Here is a 4944-nt window from a genome sequence, read left to right as displayed (position 1 = left end):
TATACTTTTTCCTACTATTCTAATAAATATTCTTATTCCAAAAGTGTTAGAGAGTTTTCCCCCCACTAAGATTTCAATTCAACAAACAGTGAGACAGATAAAGTGGATTTCATGTTCACATATCAGAATGAATAATAAAGCATTTTGAATTTTTCTTCAACTTCTATAAAATAAAACGATAGTACTTCAGACAGTCAATGCAGACTTCTGGAGAAAATAAGGAAAAGATATCATGTAATTAATTTTATCATACTACATATAAGTTGTTTAACAATATGTTACTATCTCAAAAGTGACTTCAGGATTGAAATAAGGATGAGGTCCTATACCTTGTACATTTAAGGGAAGCTGGATCACTTTAGATAAATCTTTTATAACAATTTTTAAATTAAAAATAATATTTTGCAGGCCTCAAAGAAGCTTCTCTCATTTCAAAACTTTCTGAGCAATGAGTTTATAAAAATGATTTAGCTCTTTTGGGGACCTCACTTCTAGGGCAAATGTATGTTTACTTTGATTAAATAATCACAAAAAGAGTATACACATTTCAGTCTTATTTTCATCCTCATGTTCTCTTTCTTGCTTGCTAAATCATTGGACTGTTTGTATATTTTTCTTAGAAATGTCTAGAACTCTGACAGTTTCTGAAGTTCTAGTTTTAGGAATCGGTGCACAGAAAGATAAGGTTGCTTCTTTAGGGTGAGTTCTAGACTTCAAGGGAAAGACTAGAGGAAAACCTTGGGAAAATTGCATTCAAGTTTCAAAGCTCATGGGGAATTTTAGTATGTTAATATTTGATTTTCCATTTTATGTAATCATAATTATAAAAAAGATAAAATCATGAGACTTATTCAGATAAGTGTTAAATATTTTATTTCACTCACTATTAATGAGGAAACCAATAATGTGTTAGAACCAATTCAAAGGATAATCCAAAGTCATATTTTTTGATTAGACATATTAATATACAAATTAAGGCAAAACTAGATTCTTTTATATAAAGAACAGAAAGTCAATTGAACCTCCTCTGGAAAAAATTTATTTTCATGTCTCTATATAATTATTTTATGTTTCTATCAATTATATATAACTTATAAAGTAGTAAAGTAGCTCAAAAGTAATACAATGGCAGAATCTAGTAACCTATAAGAAAGACAAATAATCCATAGTTTGCCATTAGTGACATCTAGTATCTTTTTTTCTTATACCAATTTTTCTTACAACTTTCTTATATCCCTCAGCACAAAAATTTTCAGTATTTTGAAATCTGCATGCCATAAAAGAACTCCTAAGTACTATTTCAAGCACTTATTTTCTTCTTTCCTGTAATACCAGAAGCCCAGAGCATGTGATCTATTCCTATTACAAACAGTTTACACAAAAAAATACATAGTACCTTAACTCTTATGAGAATTATCTGTGTAGGGCAAACAGAAATAACTTGTTGCTTAATCCCAGTGTTTTCTAAGGTCTACATTGACTTCTCTTGAATTCTGCTATATTTGAAGTGCTTGCCTCTATTTTCTATGACAGTGTATAGGATTAGCTCTCTGATTAATTCATCTTTCCCTCTTTTGTCCTCAATCTCTAAATGTCAATGTCCATTTAGTGTCTATTTACAGCTCTGTTAAATTATTTTTCTTAATTTAGCCTGCAATGTGATTTCACCAAATGCTATGACTTTAAATCTAACCATTATTAATAGTTCCCACACATTTGTCCAGCTCTTTCTATGTGACAAATAAATAGTTTTGAATTTTATAGTAGAATATTCTTGAAATGAGATCTGTTACAATATGCAAACACATATAGCTACTCATTCTAGAGTTCAATTATGAATTTATTATCATCAATTCCATGCAAAAGGATAATGAAATAACTGATGTTAGAAGCAGTAACGGAATATGCTAATCTTCAATTTATAAGTGTTTTTATAGTTTATAAATGTGCAAGTAGGTTACATAAAACAGAATTTGAAGAACTAAAGCAGGGCTTTAATTCCAAGTTAATTTTAATAGATCTAGACTGTTACTGTGTGTTTTTCTTTTCTTAAAAGTGATTGAGGATCAATTTTTAAAAATGGATACATGGGGAATTTTTCCATTAGAAATGCAACATGGATATAGGTATCACATAATTTTTGTTCAAAGGTTTTTATGAACATTTCAAGAAATAGAATGAAATCACTTACTGCATTAATTCCACAATATAATAACTTAGCAAAGATTTAGGTATAAATCACATAAAATGTGGGTGTGCATGTTTAGATGTGTGTGGGGTGGCAAGGACAAGGGAGGGTTGAAAGGAAGAAAAATTATGCTCATTTTCACCAGTCGTCATTCTGGCTACAGTTTCTTTCACTCATGAAAATAATAATTAGAGAAGAAGATTCACACATATTTCTTTTAAATATAATAGTTCCTTTAGAACAACAAAATATTACTTTTAAATTATAAGAAATGAAAAAGAAAAATACCTCATTAAATTGAAAAATGAATGAAATATAAAAAGTTAACAGATGGACGTGTAGTAATCAGAAAGCATAAAACAAAAATTACTAAATTGGAGTCAAACAGATCAGTTATAATAAAAATTTATTTTGTACAGAACTCAGTATGCAGTTTCCTGAAGGCCTGGAACAGATCGCCATGTGAAGGTCACACCACAGATAATGTGGATATAGAATCAACCATGCTATATTTCAAAAACCAATTGAGGGAGGGAGCAAGATGGGCAAGTAGAAGCAGGTGACTTCAGTCCGTCCTGGCTTGACTGAAGTGAGCTGAGAGCAATTGCAGTTTGGGGGGTGGATCACAGGGCAGACTCTACAGAGGCATCTAGTCATGGCACCAAGAAAAGTTGAGAGGATGAAGATGAGAAAAAGGAAGTAAGAGAAGAGAGAACAGTGGGAGTGGAAAGATGTGGAGATGCCCAGAGCCAAATGAAGGATAAGGAGGATCCTCTCTCCCCACCCAGGGACTCTCACTGAGCAGTGGAACATAATAGCTCTCATCCCACAGGAGAGTGCCACAGGGACCAGAGAGCCAGCTTTCTTATGCCTACACATTTTCTCTGAATTTACTCCATTTTCCTGGCAGAACAGAGAGCAATTTTGTTTCCAGCTAGCTTGGAGTGACAGCCCATTCCCCTTAGCAACTGAATAGAGTGCTCTTTAAAGGATGGACTGCTCCTTGTTAAGGCCTGCTTCCCTCTGTGCTAGCCTGTGACTGGAACAACTCCCAGCTTAGGACTTAGACAGCCAGGCTGGACTTGTCCCTCCATGACAGGTACAGGAGCAGTGAAGGGATACTGCCATTCCCCATAGCTACACAGAAAGCATGTGCTCTGGAAGTCTGCTTTTCTTCCACCAGTGTCTGGCAGGAGGACTGCCTGTGGAGCAGATAGGGACAGGAGAGGAGTGCAGGGAGACTGGCCCTGCCCCTCCACTATATAGGGCCAGAACTCAGCAAGCCTGCCTTGTGTGGTCCTCAGTGGCACCCTCAGTGAGATATCAGTGGGGAGTGGCCCTTCTCTGACTGAAGGAGAAAACAATGGCTCATTTAAACTGAGGTGAGGCTAGTTCTTGCTCCCTGCCTACCTCCTGCTTGGCTGGCTCTGACCCCACTCTCTCATCCAGCCTGCTATCTGCACACTGTCCCCAGCTTAGAGGCTTCACCTGGAAGCCCTGCCTTCATCCCACCTCATCCCAGATTAAAGGAAGACATGCCAGGGCCAAATAGGCCTTGCCCTATGAAACCCTGAGGGACAGCTTCAGCAGGTTTTCAGTGAGGTTTGCCTCCTTAACGACAGGAGAAAACAGTGGACCTTCTGAACTGACATTTGTGGGACAGGCCCTTGCAGCTTTGTCTTCTGCCTGGTTGGCTCTGATCATGCCCTCTTAAGTGTGTGGTGGTACAAGGAGTGAGCACTATGAGAAGCTCCTACCTTACCCCAAGAAAAACTTGCTACTGGATAAGGGAGGAAAGAATCCAGCCTGAAGCCTTTGCAAGGAAGTTCGCTTTCTCCTCTGTGAATAGCTCTGCTGGTCTTGAGAGCCTGCCCTCATGCCCCTACCAGTGGCTCCCCCAAGAGGCTGGAAAAGTAATATCTGAGCTCCCTGAAGCTTTGTAAAGCTTTTCAAGTTCTTGCATCCTAAAAACATACTGCTTTAGCCCTGCTTCATTTGTTGGTGGTAGAGATCAAGAAACCTTTGGGGAACTACAGGGTCCCTCCTAAAACTAAGAGCATACCTGGGGGTCCAGAAGCCTGTCACAGACAAAAAAAAGAACTTCTCAATGGGGGGTCCACTCTCACATATGTCAACCAACAATAGGGAGAACAACAATATAAGTCATCAAAGTGTTTCCCAACTCAGGCAGGTAGGGTATTGTTGTATCACATGTGCAAGTTCTGCTTACTATTACTGAGTACTGTATCAATTGGTGGGTTCTCAGAGACAGGTCCATAAGCCAGCCCTATGAAACTTGGCTCTTGATTAAGAGATCGGAGAAGATGAAGCCAGAGAAAATACTTCAGAAATACAAAAAATAAAAGTGAAAGATTACTATCTCCTTGCCAATGGATACCAACCTAAATGAAAAGATCAAAATGCCATATGAAGAATTTTAGACTTGGATTATATGAAAACTCATGGATATAGACAAGAAAATGGAAACACATCACAAAGAAGTCATATAGACAATTCAAGAAATGAGGGAAAAATTCCCTAAAGAAATCAAAATATTAAAGAAAAACCAAACAGAACTTCTGAAAATGAAAAATTTTAAAACAAAAAAAAACAATGGAAAACCTTAAGAACAGGCTTGCTGTACTTACTTTGACAGCACATATACTAAAATTGGAATGATAAAGAGAAGGTCAGCATGGGCCCTGTGCAAGGATGACATGCAAATTCATGAAGTATTCCATATTAAAACAAAAAAA

At 36.9% G+C, this 4944-nt stretch overlaps 1 non-coding gene across 1 annotated transcript; it reads left to right on the top strand.

Annotated features, from left to right (window-relative positions):
* Positions 1-4828: 4828 nt before the first annotated feature.
* On the top strand, positions 4829-4935 carry LOC111722462. The gene has a single exon (XR_002771258.1). It is a non-coding gene; the product is annotated as a U6 spliceosomal RNA (small nuclear RNA).
* The last annotated feature ends 9 nt before the right edge of the window (positions 4936-4944 follow it).

Source organism: Otolemur garnettii, unplaced genomic scaffold, assembly GCF_000181295.1.
Source record: "Otolemur garnettii isolate 467f Iridium unplaced genomic scaffold, OtoGar3 scaffold00258, whole genome shotgun sequence".
Classification (NCBI taxonomy): domain Eukaryota; kingdom Metazoa; phylum Chordata; class Mammalia; order Primates; family Galagidae; genus Otolemur; species Otolemur garnettii.
The sequence above is the reverse complement of the archived record's forward strand: the minus strand, read 5'-3'. Positions and strand labels throughout refer to the sequence as shown.